The sequence below is a fragment of the Mus musculus genome, chromosome X, assembly GCF_000001635.26.
Source record: "Mus musculus strain C57BL/6J chromosome X, GRCm38.p6 C57BL/6J".
NCBI classification, from domain to species: Eukaryota; Metazoa; Chordata; class Mammalia; order Rodentia; family Muridae; genus Mus; species Mus musculus.
The window spans coordinates 145,600,445-145,626,000 of NC_000086.7; the positions used below are offsets into that span (position 1 = coordinate 145,600,445).

A 25,556-nucleotide genomic window follows, 5' to 3' on the forward strand; every position below is an offset into this window, starting at 1 on the left:
AGCATCCTTTGATCATCAGATTCTCCTTCTTCCTCTTATTTTTGTTTTGTTTTTGATTCCCTTTACATTCACACTCTTCTTCAAGTAATCTATTTCAAGTTGTTATTATTTTCCTTTAGGTTACTAAATATATAAGCATGAACTTGCTTATGATGAATCTGAAAAGTCTCTCCCAAGTCCTAACAAAAATATAGAATGCATAGGGACATAATCATTTGGGTCTCTAGATGTTGTCACTTTGACTTCTGTGGCTTGCAATGTGGCAGATGGAGGAGGAGAAGAAGAAGTACTACCCGGAGGCAAGAATGAAATTACTGCTTACTGTTTAACTCCAAGGCTTATTACTGGATGCTGAGTCAGAAGCAAGTCTGGAAAACATTTCCACAAGGCAATGTTTTCTTAATGGAGTGAACTTTGGCTTCATTGTCTGAAAGAAGAGACTGATAACCCTAACCCATCATTAATATTACTTTCGAGACAAAGGTAACACATTGGGAAAGGAACTGCTAGACTGGAAATAGTAGAATGGGCTGCTGCAGATCAGGGAATCATGAAGCAGAAAAACAAAGAGATGAAGGAAGTTCAAAGTGAGCACTAGAATGAGGAGACCTAAAGACTAGTCCATGTGATATATAATGCCATGTCCACATATAATGCTAACATTGCTCACATTTAGTATTTCCTGTATCCTGGGCACTATATTAACCTTGTGTCTGTCAGAGTCTAAGCCCCAACATAAACTAGGAAATATTTGTTAATTATTTTTTACAGAGGGAGAAATTGAGATACCATAATGTGCAGAGAGGCAGAGACCTGGAAACAGTCAGTCCTCTGTGAAATATTTGCATCAAACCCTTTCCCTCAGTGCTCAGGAAACTAAGTGGAAGATGAGGCAGGAAGATGGGAAGAGCCAGAGGGGACGGATGATAGAGAGGAAACAGTGTGTCTTCCAGATGCAAAAAGACTGACGCACATATAAACTCACACATCTGTACTAAAATGCACAAAGCCTACACAGGTCCAAGTCAGCTGGGGTCCAAGTGCTTACAGGGGGAATGTAGACACAGGCTTCCATCCCTAACCAAGTCACTATCTCTAATTGACAACCACGTGCACATAAAATGTTAGTGTTCTCCAATGGAGTCTCACTGGATATACCAACCACATTTTAGGGCGGGCCCTGGGCCTAGCAGTAAATGGCTAACACAAAACAAGCCGAATGGTATTTTGTAGACTTTTTTTGTGTGTGTGTGTGTGCAGCGGTCACATTTATTAACATTAAACACAAAACCCTCTCTTCCCAGGCCACTTTCCCAGGAGGCCATGGCTGGAAAAAGTCCCAGGCCCCTTGAAGAAGGGTTCCTCCCTCTGCTTCATTTCTGCAGTGCACTCTCAGGCCTTGGCCGTGGCCTGCGCTGCCCCCAGGGCTGTGAGCTGCTGAATCTTCTGGCTCATCATTTCCGTGACAGCCTGTTTCATGGCATGCTTCTCCTGCAGCGCTGGCTGGATTTTCTCCATCTGTTTGGTGAGGAAGTCTATCTTCCTTTTGAAGAAGTCCTTGGCGTCCTCAGCTGTCTTCTCCACGTAGTAGCCAGTTCCCACATCAATAAGTTCATACTCCACATCGTGTAGCTTCCTGGGGATGTACGTAGAACTCGTCAGTGGGACCAGTAATTCTTTGCCCTCGTTGCTCTTGTTCAGCACGTTCAGACAGTGCTTGGCTTCCACGCACTTGGTCTGGACCACCTTGAGCTGAGCAATGGACGTGGACAAAAACTCCACTTCCTGGTCCAGCTGGTTCTTGAGCATTTCCAGTTGTGGCAGATTCAGCTCCGTGATGTTAATCGACTGCGCCATGTTGGGAAGGAGGACTGCCGAAGAGCTTTGTAGACTTTTTGTCTCATATTACTTTGTTTGGGTATATTTATGTTTCTGGTCTTCTGATTTTGTTTGTTTAGGGGACTTGTTTCTGTGCATGTGTGTCTATCCATATGGATTTGTTTCTCATGCCTTTTCTCTCTTCCTTTAAATTCTCCTTTGTTTTTCTGCTTGTCTGATGGGGGAGGGAGAGGAAAGAAGAAGTGGAGAGATCGCTTAGCGGTTAAGAGTACTGGCTGCTCTTCCAGAGGTCCTGAGTTCAAATCCTAGCAACCACATGGTCGCTCACAACCACCTGTAATGAGACCTGATGCCCTCTTCTGGTGTGTCTTAAAACAGCTATAGTGTACTTACATATACTCAATAAATAAATCTTTTTTAAAAAAAAGAAGACATGGAGTTAGATGGGTGTGGACATGGGAAGGTGGAAGGTTCTGGGAGATGAATGAGGTAAACTTATGATCAGAGTATATTGTATAATAAATTATTTTCAATAAAAAAGAAATTTAGATGCAAATTGAGAATTTACCTACAGCACATATGAGCAAAGTACAAATATGTGTATGAACACATCACAATGAAATACATTATTTTTATGCTAACCAAAAAATAATGAAAAATATATAAACCAAATCACTCTTGGGATTTTTTTTTTTACCTAAGCTGTTATTTAGTATGATGTCACCAAGGAGAGATTAGCAAGTGACAGGGACAGGACTTTAAGCTAGACTGTCTGGCACCAGAACTTTTATGCTTAAAGACTATAGTGTGCTGTCTCTAATGTGTCAGTCAAGAATCTGCCCAAGAACCATGCATATTTACTCATTAACACCACTTCAAAGGACATTTGACAGTTTGTGGATTTTCTATGTAGAATTACCATTCAGTTGTCTTACATGATGTGGGCATTAAGTGATTCAAGTTTGCAATTTCCCCCCCAAAGATCTGAAGCTTTAGCCTTCAAGAGTTAGAGAGACAAAGTGATTGTTTACAGTAGAAATTGTACTAAAATACACTCTAAGCATCACTGCCTTCATAAAGCATTTTTATGAATATGATTGATATGGGGCTTTATACATGTCAACTATTTTACTGTTTTGCATAATAAGCCTTCAGAAACCACTAACATTGGGGGCACCTTAGGCACCTAGAGTACCCACATTCACATTCACGTTCTTTTGTTCTGATGACTCTAACTCCACAATTATCTTAGTTGTTAGTGGGGGCTTAGCTTCTCCTTTGGCCATAAGTCCTCAAATCACTCACGCAGTGAGGCTTTCTTTCTTTTTTTCATCACTGCTGTCTCCATGCCCATGTCACTAAGTGCTTGGTGCATGGCACCTTTCCTGTACTTTGAAGTATCAATGATCTTTGCCTCTGCTTGTTCTCCTTCCACTGTTTCCCACTGATCTCTCTGTCTCTTTCTTCCCTTATGTTTGTTGCTACTGAGACTACCCTATTAGATATTTTTTCTTCCTAAGAGAGAGGGAAGAGTATGTCAAATTTAGCTCCTATTCTATGGGTAGTGAAACAAGCATAAACAGAGAGTCTTATAGAATCTATATTACTAGCTCTTAGTACTTTCATGTTGTTTACTTATTTGGAGGTTCTTGGTGGAGTTGCTGAGCCTATTACCCATTAGGATACAGTCAATCACAGCTCTATTTTTTTTTAAAATATAAGGCTTTTTCAAATAATTAATTTTTAAGGCCTGGAGACATGGTTCAACAGGTAAGAACACTTACTGTTCTTGTACAGGACCCAGGTTTAATTCTTTATAGTCACACCAAGTAACTCCCATCCACCTGGGCATCTGATATTCTCTGGCGTTTTTGCTGCACTTCCATACACGTAGTGCATGTAGACTTATGCAGCTTTATAAACATAAGCAAAAAATAAGTTAATACATATGAGTCTGTGCATACACACATACACACACATATATACACACATACACACACACATATATACATACATATACATACACAATACATACACACACACAAACACACACACACCACACACACACACACACACACACACACACACACACACACACACACACACATATCAGAAACAGGACCTAGAGATCTTGAGCTGGATTTGATGAGGACTAGCTTCCTTGGTTAGCAGAAGGTGCAATGCAAGCTTTCAAAGGAGGGAAACAACCAACAGTCTTTCTCAGCTACAATGACTATGGATCACAAATAGCAACAGCCAGGATGGCATGATAACCTCAAGTTAATGTACAAGTGCAGTAGTGACACACATACCTTGGTGATAGTTAATAGTTCTCTAATTGGATTTAAGGCCTACTCAAGGAAAGTGGAATCATACCTACTACTGGAAATATCCAACTACCTGAGACATGTAAATCATTGGTCTGGGACAAGGATTCACAACTGCCATTTTACTAAAACAATATAACACCTAACTTCATACTAAATATTTATTTTAATGTCCACAGATAAGTGTAGTCCTTATCTGTCATCAAAACAACTTTTTGTAATATATGGAGACAATATAAGAAAACTAGAACGACTAAAATCCAGAGTTTTGGGGCCTAGTCCTAACATATATCTACAACAGAACTCCTGGACCTAAGGCTCAGGGGTGGTTTTGAATGACAGGATGGATTGATTATAAGAGCCAGAGGAACAGAACATTAGTTATGAGATTGTGTTTCCTAGAAATGTTAGAGAGGCTACGTTGATGAAATCATAGCAATATGACTGGCTAAACATGACTTGAACAAGAAAGAGACTAATATACCTGTTAATGTGGGAGGGGAAAGCTCCTAGATCCCCACTTCTAGACAAAGGTTTACAAACAACTAAGAAATGCTGAAAGTGGGTAAAATAATCTTACTAAAAGATGAACACACTAATTGATTATGCAATACAAAATGTTTATCCCTGAAGACATATACACAAGCAAATTTATACAGACTAAGCAGGATGTATTTATATATTTAGGAACATATATATGTGTACATATGAAAATATATATACATACACACACATATATAATAATTATACCATACACACAATATATGTATATATATTTACACACATATATGCATATATATATGCATATGTATACAAATTTGAGAGGGCAAATCATTTGCATAGGATGCTTCAGAAGGAAGACAGGAAAAGGTGTATTGACATTATAATCACAAAACTTAAAACTTCTATAATAAGAAAATAAGTAAATCTCTCAAAAATCCATTTAACCTTGACAAATTTAACTTGTATCACTATTAAATTTATTTTAGTGTTAGCTGAATAGTAATGGTGCTGATGTATTTCAAAATTATTTAAGTTACATAACCTAGCCTTTCAAGTATTTTTTATTTGAAAAAGACTCAAGTTCTTGATTGTAACATGATATTTTTCAAAGAGCTGCAATGGTCATTATAGGTATATTTTTTCCATATACCATCTCAAAACTTTTGACATGTTTCACATAATATGCTTGGCTTCAGCTAATGCTCACTACTACTGTTTTCAAACTCTCCGACTCATGCACAGGATGCACCCTTATCTTTGAAGAGAGTACTGTAGTACTCAAGGTCTATTTATGAACAGGTAGTCTTTATTTAAAATAAAATAAAAAATAGAAACTTTGATTTTTTAAACTGTATTTTTCCCATAAAGTAAAACTGAGATATTTACAGATGTCAATATTTAACCTTAAAATAACTTGCTTAAAACCCTGAAATAGGTGACTAACACAGACTATAACTGCAGAGGCAATGAGGGAAAGGACATACTAAAATGATTTTTTCTGTTCTGATTAATGTTGTCTTTTTATTTCATCTCCAGTGAACACAGATTTTACCCAAATGTTACTAACATCAAGGCATATAAAAGTCACTGTAATATTGAAATACTTATTGTGATGAAAGCAAACGGGATGCTTGAGTTTCTTATCAAAATTTTTTGAAATACTAAAATTAATATTATTTATTTGTGATTTTGTTGACGTATCTTTCTGAGGAACTGTATTCTTTTGGCTTCACTGAAAATTTTATAAATATTCTCAGGTGTCATTTAATTGGAAAAGGGGAAAAATGAAGGAGATCTGAAGCTTAAATTTATTAGGAAACACACAGCTTTTTTTTTCCAGGTTTTTTCTTTTTTCCTTTTTTCTTTTTTCTTCTTCTCTTCTCTTCTCTTCTCTTCTCTTCTCTTCTCTTCTCTTCTCTTCTCTTCTCTTCTCTTCTCTTCTCTTCTCTTCTCTTCGCTTCGCTTCGCTTCGCTTCGCTTCGCTTCGCTTCGCTTCGCTTCGCTTCGCTTCGCTTCGCTTCTTTTCTTTTCTTTTCTTTTCTTTTCTTTTCTTTTCTTTTCTTTTCTTTTCTTTTCTTTTCTTTGATATTTTCTTTATTTACATTTCAAATGTTATCCCCTTTCCTGGTCTCCTTCAGAAAACTCCCTCCCCTTATCCCCTCTCCCTGCCCCTCCTCACCAACCTACCCACTCCCACTTCCTGGACCTGGCATTCTTCTACACTGGGGCATTAAGCCTTTAAAGGACCAAGGGCCTCTCCTCCCACTGATTACAGACTAGGCCATCCTCTGCTGCATATGTAGCTGGAGCCATGAGTCCCACCATGTGTACTCTTTGGTTGGTGGTTTATTCCCTGGGAGCTCTGGTGGTACTGTTAGTTCATATTGTTGTTCCTCCAAGGAGGCTGCAAACACTTTCAGCTCCTTGGGTACTTTCTCTAGCTCCTCCATTGGGGATCCTGTGCTCCATCTAATGGATGGCTGTGAGCATCCACTTCTGTATTAGTCAGACACTGGCAGAGCCTCTCAGGAGACAGCTATATCAGTCTCCTATCACCAAGCTCTTGTTGGCATCTGCAATAATGTCTGGGGTTTGTGTTTGTTTATGAGATGGATCCCCAGGTGTGGCAGTCTCAGGCTGGTCATTCCTTCAGTCTCTGCTCCACACTTTGTCTCTAATTCCTTCCATGAATAGTTTGTTCCTCCTTCTAGGAAGGATCGAAATATACACACTGAAAAAATAACATCTTCAGCAAATGGTGCTGGTCTAACTGGATATTTCTATGCAAAAGATTGCAAATATTATCCATCACTCTTCACAAAACTCAAATCCAAGTTGATCAAATACTTCAACATAAAACAAGACACACTGAACCTGATAGAGGAGAAAGTGTTCAATTTCCTTGAACACATTAATATAGGAGACAATTTTCTGAACAGAACACTGACAGAAAAGGCACTAAAATTCACAATTAATAAATGGGACCCCATGAAACTGCAAAGGTACTGTAGTGGAAAGGACACCATCATTCAGACAAAGCAGCACTCTTCAGAATGGTAAAAGACGTTTTACCAACTACACATTCAACAAAGGGCTAATATTCAAAATATACATAGAACTCATAAAAGCTGGACATTAAGAAAACAAATAATCCAGTTTTAAAATGGAGTACATATCTAAAGTATATTCTTAAAAAAGTAAGCACAAATGGCCGAAAGGCACTTAAAGAAACATTTGTCCTTACTCATCAGAGGAATGCAAATCAAATCTATTTTGCGATTTCATGTTATAAGAGTTATAGAAAGAGGAACACTCCTCCATTGTTGGTGGGATTGCAGGCTTGTACAACCACTCTGGAAATCAGTCTGGTGGTTCCTCAGAAAATTGGACATAGTACTACCGGAGGATCCAGCAATACCTCTCCTGGGCATATATCCAGAAGATGCCCCAACTGGTAAGAAGGACACATGCTCCACTATGTTCATAGCAGCCTTATTTATAATAGCCAGAAGCTGGAAAGAACCCAGATGCCCCTCAACAGAGGAATGGATACAGAAAATGTGGTACATCTACACAATGGAGTACTACTCAGCTATTAAAAAGAATGAATTTATGAAATTCCTAGCCAAATGGATGGACCTGGAGGGCATCATCCTGAGTGAGGTAACACATTCACAAAGGAACTCACACAATATGTACTCACTGATAAGTGGATATTAGCCCCAAACCTAGGATACCCAAGATATAAGATACAATTTCCTAAACACATGAAACTCAAGAAAATGAAGACTGAAGTGTGGACACTATGCCCCTCCTTAGAAGTGGGAACAAAACACCCTTGGAAGGAGTTACAGAGACAAAGTTTGGAGCTGAGATGAAAGGATGGACTATGTAGAGACTGCCATATCCAGGGATCCAACCCATAATCAGCATCCAAACACTGACACCATTGCATACACTAGCAAGATTTTATTGAAAGGACCCAGATGTAGCGGTCTCTTGTGAGACTATGCCGGGGCCTAGCAAACACAGAAGTGGATGCTCACAGTCAGCTAATGGATGGATCACAGGGCTCCCAATGGAGGAGCTAGAGAAAGTACCCAAGGAGCTAAAGGGATCTGCAACCCTATAGGTAGAACAACATTATGAACTAACCAGTACCCCGGAGCTCTTGACTCTAGCTGCATATGTATCAAAAGATGGCCTAGTCGGCCATCACTGGAAAGAGAGGCCCATTGGACACGCAAACTTTATATGCCCCAGTACAGGAGAACGCCAGGGCCAAAAAGGGGGAGTGGGTGGGTAGGGGAGTGGGGGTGGGTGGCTATGGGGGACTTTTGGTATAGCATTGGAAATGTAAATGAGCTAAATACCTAATAAAAAATGGAAAAGAAAAAAAAAGAGTTATAATAGCCAAGACTAAACAAATGACAGCCCATGCTGTTGAGGAATCAGATTACGATGGACACTCATTCTTTGCAGGTGGAACTGTAAATTTGTCCAATCAATATGGAAATCAGTGTGGTGTGTCCTCAGGAAGCTAGAAATAGATCTAACTCAAGATCTTGTTATACTATTTCTGGGTATATACCCAAAGGATTCTTCATCCTATGACAGATACACAAGTTTAATGAAGAGCGCAACAGGCAGATAATGTGCAGAGGATAGGAGACCATGGAGCATTCAGTTCTAAATAGGATACCTTAAATTCCTCACCTCAACCTTCAGGGAACCTTGCAGAGGGGATGGAGGGCACCAAGGAAATTAGGAAATACAACAGGACCAAAGCACAGATGAACTAACAGAGACTGGGGCAGCATGCACAGGGCCTGCGTAGTTCTGGGCCTGATGTAGTTCCATTGCTGAGAGGGGGATTGGATACAAGTCCCAATCCTTAACTGAGAACTTATTTCCAATTACCATATGAAAAATTACCTTTTTGAGTTTCACTAAGTATACAAACCACACCTAAATGTAGGCCCTGTGCCCAGCAGTAGATGCCAGATATATTTTTTTTTTCTTCATAGGGTCTTTGCACATTTCAGTTCTGGTTTTGTGTTTTTATGGAATTTCTTTGCGTGCAAATGTATGTGTTTCTTCAGCTTTTACATTTGTCCCTTTGACTCTGTTTTGGCCTTCTCTGATTTTGTAAATCTAATTTTATTATTGTTGTTATTAATATTTTTAGATACCTGTATGGACCTCAATCTGAAAGAGAAGGAAAAAGTATGGATTTGTGTGGCTGTGAAGGTGGACAAGTTCCTGAAGTAGTTGGGGAGTGCATACTCAGAATGTATTTTATTTTTAAGAATTCACTTTCACAAACCCCCTGACTTTTCCCCATGAAAAATGCGGTTCTGGATGGAATCTGAGCAGCGCCAAGCTTTTGAAAGTTCTGCAGTTCGTTCCTGATTGATTGTTGATGGCATCGCCCTTTGAAAGGTTGATCAGGAGTCATGATCAAGATCATGGATTTTTGGAGGAAGTCTGGGGTTCCATAGGTTTAGATACCATGCTATCATTCTCTTCTATGATCCGGGTGGTTACTTTCTGTCTTAAACTGTCACTACACAGTCTCACTCTTCTCCTTGCCTGTGTAAGTTCTACACTGTTTTGTTTTTTCCTATAGAACCCAATTACCTACATGAAAATCTAAATCTCTCTGAGGAAAAGAAAATCCACATCCACACTCCTTTGTACCTCCTATCTGTTATTTTATTTATTATTACTATTACTGTTATTATTATTATTATTATTATTATTATCTTTATCTTGAGGTACATTTTATACCTAAACCATAAAACTTAACCAGTTAACATTTGGAATCAAACTACTTCAGGTTCTTCTCGACTTCCTCAGGTTTTGACCAATGATTTTCGTGTGTGTGTGTGTGTGTGTGTGTGTGTGTGTGTGTGTACATATACATATATTTTTTCTGGGTTTTTGCTTGTGTACCCAGACTGTTCTTTATAATATCCTTGGTAATAGCAATCCTTCTTCTATGATGCATTGATTTCAGAAACCTGATTTTTTTCCCCCAGATGTTTTAGAGAGTGAATATTATATATGATGAAGGTCCTTAGCTCTAGTACTCCATGCTCTTCTAAAACTGCACTAGTCAAGAGAGTGAGGAAACAGAACAGAGTCAGATGAGCTGGGTGTGGTGAGTCTGATAGGATTAATGCAGTGGCATGTACAGAGGAAAATCAGTATCTTCCTATGCTTCGCTGTGTGTGTGTGGGCCAGAATAGCAAGGGTATGTCCCAGAGTAATAACATTTTAGGAGTCTAAGAATATCATTGTGAATTTCACTGGGGTATCTAAAATATCCAATAAAAGCAAAGCAGAGATATGACGAGTGAAAGTAAGCAGACTGCTTTAAATCTAAAGTGAGTTAGTAATTCTTTACAATGTCGTATTCTGTAGTATTTTATCATATTCTATAATATGATAAAATCCATTTTATACCAATGTTTTCAGTCTAAGGCAAAACTTAAGAGCAAGAGAAGGATTCTGGGTTATGTACCCCAGTCTCTCAATTTTACAGATGAAGAAACCGGACAGAACAGGTTGAATGGCTTATTCAAGGTCATATAGTTGGCTGCTGGTACAGCTGGGACTAGAGAGAACGCAGGTCTTTTTACATGCATTCTTTTCTTTGTGTAGCTCTGCCTAACCAAATTTGCATTGTTTTCAAATTACAAGTGTTTCAACTCACTTTAAAGAGTAGAAAACTAATTTGCTTCTGATGAAAATGAGGTAGGCACCGGGCTTCACGCAGGAAAATTGAAAATTGATATATGTAGCTTATTTCTTTGTTGTTTTCCATTTAGTCTCTGGATCAAGAAACAAATGAAGGTAAGATTACAGTTGAAAGCAAAACAACACAATTCAATGACTTCCATAGAGCAGCAGGTCCCTATCTGTGTTTAGGTGACTGGGATGTCACAAGTCCTAGGATGTTCTGGAGAGTGTGGCAGAGTGGTCCTGGGGATTCTTACCTGGGGTCCAAGTCACTGGACACTATGTAGTCTCAGTGTCATGGTGGATAGAGAAGGTGGGAGGAAGGTGGATGGTCAGTTCTTGGGATTCCTACCCTGAGTCAGACCTCCACAAAGTCTCAAGCAGCATGGTAGATAGGGAGACTTACATGTCCAGTCATTCATCATTCTTGCTTCATGCTTGTGGGGAAGTTAATATATGCAATGTAAATGGAAAGGGGACAACTATGCTGGACAAAGGAGTACAGGTGAGTGCCAGGAAGAGAAGAGAGGATCAACTAAAACAAAGTATCAAAACACTGTACATATTTTATGCTAACTTCGTATGCTAATTAAAACATTATCAGAAAAGAAATGGCCTATCAGTCTATCTAAATGGAGTCACTGAACCTAGATCTTGTACATAAGAGATGTGTGTCCACCTCACACTTTAAGTCCATATAGTTCATTTGTGTTATTTGTCCACTCCCACCTTTTTTTTTTTTTTTTTTTTTTTTTTTTTTTTTGAGATAGCGTCTCATATTGCCTAGGCAAACCTTAACCTTCTGATCTTCCTGGCTCTAAGTGCTGTGGTTATAGGCAAGCCCAGTCATACCCAGCTCTGTTCTTTCTTTAAGATACAACATTTATAGAGAAAATCATAACAGTTCATGTGGTTTGACACCTTTGTTTATTACATTGGTGACACTTAGAAATCAATTTTGTACAAGTGCTGCCTGAGTCCAGAGTAAATGGACCAGATCACTGTAATAGTTTCAATTGGGTGGACTGCTTGCCATTGCTGGGGTATATATTTAAATGATCTTGTCATAGACATGGAACATTTTTTTTTTAAATGAGAACTTCACTTGCCAAAAGTTTTTTTGGGCATTGAAAAAAAGTGAATTTATTCTTGCATTCTCTCCTCAAATTATCACACTGTTAACAGTTCTGCCTTTCAGAAAACACTAGATACTATTTTAGCTTGGTTTTGTTTCTTGTGTAATAATACACAATTATTTTGTTGTGGCTACAGCAGATATTTGAACGGTTTTGTCTGCTGATATGAAGAAGTCATTTCCAATATATTCATTTTAGAGTAAGAATTCTGATAAAAACGATGGCAATCTACAGGCATGAACAAAATGGGAGTTCATAATATATTAAACTAGGTGATTATTAGGTTTTCAGAGGCTCCGTAAGAGGAGTGTAACTATCACATAGATGACTTTAGATTTCTTTTCTTCACACGAGCCTGATTTTCTTGCTTTGTGCCGAGATGCATGGGATGAAACTGTAACAGTTGCCTAGTTTTCAACATCTCCTCTGATAATTGAGTTTTCTCTCACTGTGAAACATTAGCTCTTAATAAGGCACTGCATTCTGTCTTTATAATGTTATTTGAAAAACATTTACATGCCCTTTGATAGTATGTAAAATGGTCTTTTGTAAACTGTGAAGTCATAGTATTTATTATAACCATGTAGAGTACATCACATATTTTTCATTTTAATGCCTCACAACTTCTGTATCTAAATACTGTTGCACACTAAAATCATACTGTGAATTCAACAGCTTAATTTTAATGACTAGTTTCTATAAGATCTTATTTCATGTTTCTCTTCTATACCTGTCAAATACCTCTGAAGATATTTGTTCACGGGCTTTGGAAAGGCTAAAGCATTCAGAATTAGAATTCAATAAGATTAGCTTATTTTGGTGACATTGCAATCTTATCTCATATCAAGTTATCAAGTTTATTGTTGACTCATATTTGAATTTAGATCTCCTAGTAGATACTACTCATAGCTACCTATTTGTGCTCTTGAAATTTCAGTGAATTCTGTCTTTCATCAACTATTGTTACCAAACACATTAGTTCATCTTTTCTTTGTTAATTGCAGTCACATAAAATTAGTAATCATAACGAAACAAAGAAAATTTCTACTGGCAATTTTCTACCTCAGTTTCTCTTAATACAGAATCTACAAATCAACAGTAGCTTGATTAATTCTACACACACACACACACACACACACACACACACACACACACGCACACACACACACATATACATATACATATATATATATGTACATATATATAAATTTGAAAAAAAACCATACCTTTTCTCTCTTTTGCATTTTTGAGACTCAAAACCAAGGTAAGTGTTGTGCCACTGAGCTTCATTGTAGGACAACTTTCATTATATTCTGAAATATATATGTGATCAAAAGTATTTAGGAGATTTTCATTATAGATGGACATCAAGAGACTGTGTCAGTTAAAAGTCTATTGGAACAGTGTTCACCCAATGCCTCTTAATTTTGAATGAAGAAATATATAACATTTCATCAAATGCTTTTGTAGTTCCTTTTGTCACTGAAAAAAAATCACATGATATACTATGATCATAGTTTTTTCTTTCCCCACTCCTGCCAGATTTGCTCTACCTCTCTTCTCATGCAATTCTATGCCCTTTCTCTTCAGAAAAACAAACAAATGGCAAACAAAATAACCAAGCAAACTAGAATTAAAAAAAAATAAGAAAAAAAACCCACACATGCGCGCGCGCACACACACACACACACACACACACACACACACACACACACACACATTCTTATATATCTAATATATTTCAATTTTCTAGATTAGCCATAATAGGTATTGTTATATAAATTGGGGTATTTTGCACATTTATTACTTTCTTTTGATACAGAATCTTATAGTCATGGCTGGCCTAGAGTTCTCTTTGTAGACTGAGCCAGTCTCAAACTCACAGAGATCCAGTGTCTTTCTCTTTCAAAGTGCTCAGATAAAAAGCCTGTAGCACAGGTCTACCAAAAATTTTTCTTAAAATGTATTACTGTATCTCTTTAATGAGATCAGTATTTAGTTAACCATTTAGCTGTCACACTCTGTCTATTCTATTCTGAGGGCTGAAAATAAAACAGGAAGCAAGATATTTTGTTTGCTCACATTCAATTTGAACTTATGTATCAATAGTAAGGAAGGCAGACCAAAAACACACACACTCTCAAGTATAATCATCTTAGATAACAGCTACTCTGAAGAAAGTGAAATTAGGAAGCGAGATAGAATGTGTCTGTGATTAAGAAAGGGCAGCACAGTAGCTATATCAGTGAAAATATCTCTATTGGAGAGCTGCATTTTCTCTGAAATTCTGCTGCCAAGGTTTTGGACTGCAAATAACTAAGCAAAGATAACAGCAATGCAAGGTCCTTTGGAAAGCTAGAGGAACAGAAAGATCAATGCGACTGGAACATAGTCAACAATGGTAAAAGTAAATAGGGGATTTGGGGATTTGGGGAGACAGGTAAAGTCATAGCAGCAACAGGAAAGAGGAAAACTTTGTTGTAAGTGTAGGTAGGATTATAGAAAGCAGCAGAGGGTCATGGCTTGATTTATACTAGTCCAAGCATCTATTGGTTGTATATAGAGAATGAAGAGTAAAGAAACCTGGGCAATACAGACACATATTGCCTTTATTTAATTGTAGCATCTATCTTCTATCTCTTCTTAGTAAAAAGAAAAGCCAGGGGCATATCTCTATCAGCCCAGGATCTCATCTGTTCTTCATGATTCTTCAAAGATCATCACCACCATCGGTCCATCAATGGAATACACCTCCTCCCATCTCCAGAGGATAAACAGCTTACTTTCTAAAACAGGTTTTGAAATGGAATCGAATGACATCACTTATCTTTCTTCATTTGTTTTTTCTCTATTCAACCCTTGCTTGGTACCTTCCCAGATCCTTCCAGGGACACATGTACTTTTTAAATTAAATTCTACTCTGCAGGAGACAAAGTGGCATTTATATCTTAGAATAATAGCTTTTTGTTGTTGCCATTTTATTGTTTTAAATTATCTCTCTAACTTTCTCTCACTTCAGCCACTTCTAAGTAATGATAGAAGGGTTTTTTGCATTGTTTTTAGCCTTAAAATAATTCTCTTTGACAGGAAACACAGAAACAAAATAGGATGTAAATGAGTTAACATTCTTCGTATCATCCATCACCCTGGACAGCTACTCTGGCTTATTTGGGTGTTCATTTTTGTTTTCTACCACATCAATACAATTTAAAGTTGTTTAGTTCTCCTTTTTCACAGTATCTCTGCCAGCTCAGTCAAGTATTTAACTACTTTAGAAAATGCAGACAATCATATTATTAACCTCATAGAGTTGGTGGAAAAAGGTAATATGTTATACATATAAAGTACCTGGAGAGGTTTGTTGGCACATAGACTCTGTTAAATATATGATCACTGTCATTTTAATAATAATAATAATAATAATGTATTAAAATAATTATATATTAATATAATAACAACATGAATCACACTATTGTTATTAGTATACTTTGTGTATAAGCTTCAAATTTTATCTCTTTCATGCCATTTCAGCATGGTAGTCTTGTGGTACCGTTGCTTGGATTCTTGGATATTGATGGAGTTAAATGATATAACTCCTATGATGGATTTAGTACAGTCCCTGAGACAAATCCACATTATACACGTGGAGACAGAGGACAACTTTGTGGAATTGCATTCTGGGGATAAAACTAAGATTTCTAAGCTTTCATGGCAAGTTCCATACCTGCTGACCCCCCTTGAACAAGCCCCCTCCTTGAACATTTAAATGAGATGGAAAAAAATAACATTTGCCAAGTGAACTATAGTTTTCTTTTCTTTGGTTTTTAGAAAGTACTGGTCTTTAAAAAGCTACTTTAAAATAATTCTTTATTTTATTTTATATGTAGAGGTGCTTTTCTTTTATTTATGTGTGTACCTGCTATCTCCAGAGGCCAGAAGAGGGCAATGAGTCCCTGGGAACTGGAGTCATGGATGGTTTTGAGCCATTTTATACATTCTGGGAAACAAAAGTGGATCCTTTGCAAGAAGAACAAGTGTTCTTAATTGTTAGACAATCTCTCAACGCTCTTAATCACAATTTTCAATGTAATTGTCCTTTAAAAATCTTCAACAAAGAAGCTGAAATGAGCTAGACATGAATGTGCACACCTGGAATGCCAGTCCTCACGGAGATGAGGCAGAAAGCTCTGAGTTCATGGCCAACCTGCATTACATTGTTGAGTCCTTACCTAAAAACCAAGAATGCTGAAACATTAAATCTAAAGTAATTTTTCCTTTTATAGTATATCTTTCTGAGGGTGGGGCTTTAAAACAAAGATGAATCCAAGTCTGGTGGCTTATACTTGGTCATCCTAGCCCATGGCAGGACTGAAGCAAGTTCCAGCCCAGCTTGATATATATGGAAAGTTTCACAATTCCAAGGCCTACACAGTGAGACCCTATCTTTAAAAACAAATGGCTTGTAGAAATCCACAGAATTCCTACCAGCACCCATCCCTTCTTGAAGTGACTCCATAAACCTCATAGGTGTGGAAATGATTAATTGTAAACAATTCAGTCTTAACAATGTCTCTTCATGAGAACTGATATTTTTATCTTTTTAAAAATAAACACTTTATTCATTTTATATCCCATTTGCAGCTTCCCCTCCTTCCTCTCTTTCCAGTCTCTCCCTTTTACCACACCTTCCCATGATCCCCTCCATTTCTCCTCAGAGAAGGGGAGGCCTACTATGGACATCAACCCACCTTGCCTATCAAGTTGCCATAGGACTAGGTGCATCTTCTTTCACTGAGGCCAGACCAGGCAGCCCAGTAAGGGGGTAAGGATTCAAAGGCAGGCAATAGAGTCAGGGACAGTCCCTGCTCTAGTTAGAGATACCACATGTAGACCAAGATGTACACTTGCTACATAGGTGTAGGGGGCATAGGCCCATCCCATGCATACTTTCTGGATGGCAGTTCAGCCTCTTTAGGCCCCGTGAGCCCAGGTTAGTTGATTCTGTAGGTATTCTTGTAGTATTCTTGACATCCCTGGGTCCTTCAGTCCCTTCTCCTGTTTTACAAGATTCCCCAAGCTCCTCATAATGTTTGGCTGTAGGAATCAGTTTCTATCTTACCCCAGTCTCTTGTAATTGCATTCTTTGTGATGAAAGTGGATTTACATGATGTAAAAAGCAGTATCAGATGTTGACATCCCAGAAAATTTCTTTTTAGATATGAAGATTCCATAATTCAAGAAAATGTGACCTTGGAAGAAAAAACTGAGGAAAAAATAAGCACCGAAGAAAGAATGAAGCTCCTCTGCACCAACCTTAAGGGTTTCTGAAATGGGACTCTTTGTGCTGTCTAATAGGGTTTATACAGTAGATGGAAAAGGAGAATAAGCTCCCGTGTCTGGTTCACTTCATTGATTTGGATCTTGTGGAGGTACTCATATGAAGGGATCAGGGGACTATAGTTCCCAGCTTCTCCATGGGTTGCATTTCTGGCTTGGTGGTATTTTGGTACAAAAACCAGTTTTAGTTCAAAGGACATTATTTTATAAAGCTCACTATTTTTATAGAGATATATTATCTATTTTGTGAAACTCTAGCCTTATAAGGGTTTCTAATGATTGTGAGCTGTGGCAACAAAGGTTATTAATATTTAAAATTTAGAGATTAATGATCTTACTAATGTTCCAAGAACTGTGTTTCTAGTTATGAGTACACAGATATTTTTTACAGAGAGAAGATTGGAGGGAGTGGCCATTTTACATCTCCTGTTAAATAGCCTTCTGTATACATTGTTGAAATTAAACCTAAAGCAGATGAATCAGTGCAGGGTAGAAATAAGCCTGAGTTTTGCTTAATGAAAATTATTTTGCAATTTAGGTTTCCAACCTAGAAACTACCATGAAAACATGAGATGAGAAAACAAGGAATTCAAGGCTCAGACATTCTCGAAATTATGCTTGCACCTCAGTGTTCATTTTTACTATTGTAGTTTCAATTAGGAGAGGAAGGGATGCCTCAGAGGATGACGAAAGCCAAGACATAGGTCTAGTTGCTCACTGTTGACTGAGCCAGCCTCACCTTAAGGATTCAGCTAGACTCTAGCAGATTCTGATAAGAATGAACACCTTTTTTTTTCTGAACTTTGAAGTGTCTGGATTCCATTCATTTAAACAGTCTTCAACTTTTATCATGATGCTTCATCTTTCTTACAATGTTTTGTATATAGTGAGCACTCAAATATTTCTTCAGTAGACAGAATGTCACGGATAGATTTATGAGTTTCAGTGAAGAAAGAATCAGAACCTGGAGATACGTTATCCTCCTGATTGTACTTACAACCAAGAGAAAAGTCCTATTAAATGTGTTGTGTTCTATGTTTTAAATATTTGGTACAGATCATTGTCAACAACCCAAATCATATTGACTATACAAAGAAGGAATCATAATATTTTGAAATTCATATTGTTATGAAGATCCCTGGCACTCCATTGATTCAATGGCTTCTAATTCACTTCACTTCAGCAAAAACAGTGCTGACTTACAAAGAATGTTAAGTAAATGTTAATTATAATCATCATTACTATCATCACAGTCGATCTTGATAATGGCATGTTAGGTGGAAAGAAATAACATGTAGAATCAGAAGTGGGTTTTTTGTTTGTTTGCTTGTTTGTTTGTTTGTTTGTTTGTTTGAGACAGGGTTTCTCTGTGTAGCTGTGGCTGTCCTGGAACTCACTCTGTAGAGCAGGCTGGCCTTGAACTCAGGACTCTGCCTCCCAAATGCTGGGATTAAAGGCCTGCGCCACAGGCAGAAGTGTTTTAGCAGTAGAAAAAATGAAGTGGTGCCTATTCCTATGAGATTTACAGGCAAGGAGAAAGAAAAACTACAGAAATAACAATGACATGTGAAGGATAGAAGAGGGAGAACTTCCAGGTCGATTGCACTTTAAGAAAAGAAATGGCTTTCCGAGCTGTAGAGGTATAGGGGGAACTGGGTTGTGGATGAAAAGAGAAGGTCTATTCACCAAGGAACCATTCAGAAATACATTCTCTGAATTTGTGCTTTTTTTTGCTGTCGAGGGAAATGATACAAAAAGACATTTCCCCCTTTCTTAGCTTTTCCAACTGTTGAGGGCAGTGAAGATAAATGAAGAAAATTTAAACGTTGAAAAGAAAGAGAATAGTGTGTGGGGCCATGAGTGCAAATAAAAAGTGCCTGAGCTATGACTGAGAATGGCTTTTTGCTGTGGTAATTACAAAGAAAGCAAAACGACTGGCTTCAGACAAACCAAAGCTCACTGGTGATGGAACTACTAAAGAAGCAGAAGTTGCTGCTGATAAAAACTGAAATTCAGTAAACACTTGAAGGATAAGGAGTTGCCAGTGTAATCAGACTGGGTGGCTGTTACCAGACCTTTGAGAAGAACATATTGTTAGGCAAAAGAATTACACATTGATATTGTTTCTTCGAGAATGTGTAAGGAAAAGTAGATTAGTTTTGATATTTCATTTCTTTCTACTGAAGAGAGACAAACAAACCCAAAACAACCTGGCAGCCAGTAAAATAAATTATGGGAAGTTAAACATTGGAGGGAACTCCAAAATAACCTTTTTATAGTTCCATCTTTACAGTCAAGAAATACAGCCCTGTATGGGACATTTCCCAGATACTGTAGGTTCATGTCTTAATTGTTTAGTATGTTGGACAGCTTTCTACCAGTGTAAAGAATACCTGTGAAAACAAACTTATAAAAGGGGAAGGTTTGTGCCTGTAGTTCTAGTCTTTGAGGAAGAGGAGGGTGGATCTGCAGACTCAAGGCTAACTTGCTTTACACATTGAGTTCTAAGTAAGCCCAGATTCCACGTGAAGCCCTTTCTACAAAGAAACAAAGGAAGTACTTGTGTGTGTGTGTGTTGTGGGGGTCAGAGTTTTGGAGTTTCAGCCCAGAATTGATTTGTTCTCTTGTTTCTGGTCCTCTGTCAAGCTGGTACATAATGGCAGGGATTTTAGGACATAGAAAAGTCAATTAAATCATGTTCAAGGACAGAAATAGAAAAGGAAGAAATTGGGTTCCCATAGTTCCCTGTGAGGAAATGCCTCCAATTACTTAAGATCTCTCTCTAGGCCCATCTATAACTCCTACCAGTTCCAATAGTGCCATGGTCTAGGACCAAGACTTTGACATGTAAGCCTTTTAGGGGCACTTATGGCCCAAACTACAGCATCTGGTCAGTCCAAATCTGAAGGTATGCTTTTGTAATTTGTTTGTTGGTTTGAGACAGTGCAACCTAGGCTGGACTGTCCTCTAGTTTTCTATATAGCTAAAGATGATGACCATGAACTTCTGATAGTCATTTCTTCACCTCCCAAGAGCTGAGATTATAGGAGTGTACCACCATGCCCTGAACAAACACACTTTTCTTACCTGGATGTGCCATTGCTTTGAAAGTTATTATTTCACTTAAATACCAGCATGTCAAATTCCATTCATTTTCACAAAATTAAATCAGTGCATCGGTGATATCTAAGAGTTGTTTTTATAGTGGATGATAACATACATTTCCTAGTTTCCTTTCTGTTGTTGCGATAAAAATTCTATGACCAAAGCAACTTGGGGTGGATAAGGTTTCTTTCAGCTTATATTTCTTAATAATTGAGGGAATCCAAGGCAGAAACCCAAAGTATCTGGAGGCAGAAAATGATGCAGAGATCATGAAGCAGTGCACTTTGCTGGCCAATCTACTGCTTTTGCTTTTTTTTTTTTTTTTTTTATGCAACCAAGGACATCCTACCTGCTCAAGGGTGGTATTGCATGCTCACAATACATTTTAATAAAATCTATCTCTTCCTTCTCTTCTATTCCTCCATATACCCTCACCACTTTTCCTTCCCAACTTTTTTTGTTTGTTTTGAGTCCAGTGTATACTTAGTGCTGCCTCTATGTGCATAGGTGTGCAATATAATCTACTGGAGCATGGTTGGTCTCTTAATGGTCACATCCCTGAAGAAATCTAACTTTCCCTTTCCTTCTACCAAAGGTTTCACAAACCCCTTTTCTTGGATTTTCATTGTCTTGATCCTGTGCATGTCTAGTGCATGAGATCAAAATTGCTGTGGGTTTATGTGTGCAATGATGTTGTTATATCTGGCAAATATTTTTTAATAGCAGATGTCTATTCCGTCAGGCTCTTAAAAACCTTTTCATCCCCTCTTCCATGAAGACCCTGAGTCTTGGGAAAAGACTAGAAGGTCTATCTAGAGAGGGACACTCCCCAGTCCCTCATTCTCTGCATACAGACATTTGTGCATCTCTGTATTAATCACTGTTTACTGCAAAGCTTTCCTAACCTATGCTGTAAAGTTAAGTCCTTAGAGGGCAGTTTTTTACTATGCCCAGATGGTGGTTTGAATGAAAATGGCCCCTATAGGCTCATATATTTGTATGCTTAGTTCCTAGTTGATGAGATATTTGGAAAAGATTAAGTGTAGCCTTCTTGGAGGATATATGTCAATGGGAGTGGGCTTTGAGGTTTCCAACTCCCAAACCAGGTTCAGTGTCTTTCTCTGCTGACTGTGAATCAGAATGTAAAAATCTCAGCTCCTGCCTGGCTGTTTGGCTGCCTGGTTGCCCATGGACTAAACCTCTGAAACTGCAAGCAAGTCTCCAGTGAAATGCTTTTTGTTATAAGAGTTGCCTTGGACATCATGACTCTTCACAGCAATAGAACAATAACTAAGACAGCCCATGTACCACAATTTGTGGCACCTTGGCAGCAATGGACATGCTTTGTTGGACCAGTGGTTACTGTAGCTTGCAGGTTTCCCAGCTGGGTATGGTTATTGAATACTTTTCTCCCTGGTAGCATTCATAGAGCCTTTCAGCACTATGAAAACTAGCCAGTAGGAATAAAACTTCGAGGTTGCAATCAGTTGGATTACTCCATGTTCTATGCACCATTTTAACTTCAATAGCATAGTCTTACAATTGAATTCTGGAGGATAACCAAGAGTAATGGCAGCAGCACCCAAAAGAGGTCAACTCATACCTGGGAGTGGCCTAAGAGCACTGTGGGATATATGTCCAACCATTATAAGGTAGCTCCATTTAAACTCTGTTTATATATCTGTGTGTATGTGTACATGCACACATTTTAGAAAGCTTCTAAAGTAGTAGGCTTTGATACAACATTTTCAAAGGTCTTTAGTCTATTTATCCCTCCTCTCACCTCATTCTTCTAGTTCCCCCTCCCATACCTCACCCTATTTAACCCTGTTTACTCCATTATTCCTCTTTCTCCCTCCATGTCATCTGCATTTTATCCTATTCCCTTGAACACCTTCCCTCCACCCCACCCCCACACATAGTCCCCTTAATGGTTTCTTACATTCTTTGGGTACTTTAATTTAAACATACATATCTAAAGATTCAAAGCTAGCATCTACCACATATGAGAAAGAATATGGGCCGTTTGTCTTTCTGAGTCTGGTTTACCTCACTGTGAATGATTGTTTTGAGCTCCATCCACTTCCCTGTAAATTCTATAAGTGCATTATTCTTTATAGCTGAATCATGTTCCACTGTATATATGTATCACATATTCATTATCCATTCATTATCTAGTGGACATGTAGGCTGTTTCTATTTCTTGGTTGTGAATAAAATGGCAAGGAGCATGGAAGAGCAGATATCTTCTAAGTAGTGTCAATCCGTTGGGTATATGCTGAGGAGTGGAAGAGCTGAGTCCTAGAGTAGATCTATTTCTTTCTTTTAAAGGAACTCCTGCACAGATTTCACTAGTGGCTGCACCAGTTTACACTCCCATCTTCAACAAATGTGTTCATGTTTGATGGGGATTGCATTGAATCTGTAGATTGCTTTTGGCAAGATAGCCATTTTTACTATATTGATCCTGCCCATCCATGAGCATGGGAGATCTTTCCATCTTCTGAGATCTTCTTTAATTTCTTTCTTCAGAGACTTGAAGTTCTTATCATACAGATCGTTCACTTCCTTAGTTAGAGTCACTCCAAGGTATTTTATATTATTTGTTACTATTGAGAAGGGTGTTGTTTCCCTAATTTCTCTCTCAGCCTGTTATCCTTTGTGTAGAGAAAGGCCATTGACTTGTTTAAGTTAATTTTATATCCAGCTACTTCACCGAAGCTGTTTATCAGGCTTAGGAGTTCTCTGGGGGATCCCGGAACCCAAAGAGGCAGATTTTGAAGAGTAATACCTAGTTAGAAGTGTAAAATGGTAGCATGATTATTAAAAGACGTAAAATACTTAAAAATAAATTCTGTCAAAATGACTCTTTAATGTAGAATCATTTAAACCTTTGGGTCTTATCTCTGGACAATTAACTAGCCAAGGGATAAATAACTGTCAATTATTTTTCACCCTTCAGTCAATACCGAAGAGGTTAAATTCAGTAAGCTTCAGGATTTTTAGAAGACTACAACTAAAAATACTGATTGTAAAGGGGCCATCTACTTAATGAGCAGACTGAGTTTATGACTAATGCCCATGATTTACTATCAATTTACGAATTGTTAACTTTAATTGTTATATATATATATATATATGTATATATATATATATGTATATGTATATTATATTTTCTTCTGATGTGAATGCTACAGTTACACAGTGTTTATGCATGCATACATGTCATTGCCAACTATGACTTCTTGGTTTACAATTGCTGAAGATTCTGTTAACTAAGACGGTGGTATTTAGGCAGAGGTTTTCTTGGTGTTTTAAATTTATGGTTATTCATATAAAATATTTTGTTTTAATATTTTAAATATTTACTATTATTATTATTTATCATTGTTATTGCTGTTTGTGTTGTGTTGTGTGTGTGTATGTTTGTAGATGAATGTATGCTATTGTGTGCCTGAAAACATCTGAGGACAACTTTCACTAATTGGTTCTCACCTTCTGATGTGGGTTCCAGGGATGAACTCAGGGTTTCAGGCTTGAATGGGAAGCATATTTTTCTGCTGATTTATCTGGCTGAAGATGCCCTCCTCAGGTGTGTAGGTGTTCATGCAGAAGGAGCACTCATATAAAAATTACATAGACAAACAAACCTTTAAAATGTTTTGATCAGTTGTAATCCCAACCTAATATATTTAACAAAATTAAGGTAATACTATGTTCCAACAATAAGGAAAGTTATAATAAAAAAAAAAAAAACAATTCAAGGACAGAAATCACGCCCTAGTAAAAGCAAGAAAGTAGTCCCTCAAAGAACCAAAAAGGAGACTGCCACAAGAAAAGAATGCCAACTCTAACAACAAAAATAAAAGGAAGCAACAGTTACTTTTCCTTAATATCTCTTAATATCAACGGACTCAATTCCCCAATAAAAAGACATAGACTAACAGAATGGCTACACAAACAGGACCCAACATTCTGCTGCTTACAGGAAACCCATCTCAGGGAAAAAGACAGACACTACCTCAGAGTGAAAGGCTGGAAAACAATTTTCCAAGCAAATGGTCTGAAGAAACAGGCTGGAGTAGCCATTCTAATATCGGATAAAATCGACTTCCAACCCAAAGTTATCAAAAAAGTCAAGGAGGGACACTTCATACTCATCAAAGGTAAAATCCTCCAAGAGGAACTCTCAATTCTGAATATCTATGCTCCAAATGCAAGGGCAGCCACATTCATTAAAGACACTTTAGTAAAGCTCAAAGCACACATTGCACCTCACACAATAATAGTGGGAGACTTCAACACACCACTTTCATCAATGGACAGATCGTGGAAACAGAAACTAAACAGGGACACAGTGAAACTAACAGAAGTTATGAAACAAATGGACCTGACAGATATCTACAGAACATTTTATCCTAAAACAAAAGGATATACCTTCTTCTCAGCACCTCACAGGACCTTCTCCAAAATTGACCATATAATTGGTCACAAAATAGGCCTCAACAGATACAAAAATATTGAAATTGTCCCATGTATCCTATCAGACCACCATGGCCTAAGACTGATCTTCAATAACAACATAAATAATGGAAAGCCAACATTCACGTGGAAACTGAACAACACTCTTCTCAATGATACCTTGGTCAAGGAAGGAATAAAGAAAGAAATTAAAGACTTTTTAGAGTTTAATGAAAATGAAGCCACAACGTACCCAAACCTTTGGGACACAATGAAAGCATTTCTAAGAGGGAAACTCATAGCTCTGAGTACCTCCAAAAAGAAACGGGAGAGAGCACATACTAGCAAGTTGACAAGACATCTAAAAGCTCTAGAAAAAAAGGAAGCAAATTCACCCAAGAGGAGTAGACGGCAGGAAATAATCAAACTCAGGGGTGAAATTAACCAAGTGGAAACAAGAAGAACTATTCAAAGAATTAACCAAACGAGGAGTTGGTTCTTTGAGAAAATCAACAAGATAGATAAACCCTTAGCTAGACTCACTAAAGGGCAAAGGGACAAAATCCTAATCAACAAAATCAGAAATGAAAAGAGAGACATAACA

At 37.8% G+C, this 25,556-nt stretch overlaps 1 pseudogene; it reads right to left on the bottom strand.

Moving 5' to 3' along the window:
* Gm5644 (predicted gene 5644) lies at positions 1,257 to 1,882 on the bottom strand (annotated as a pseudogene).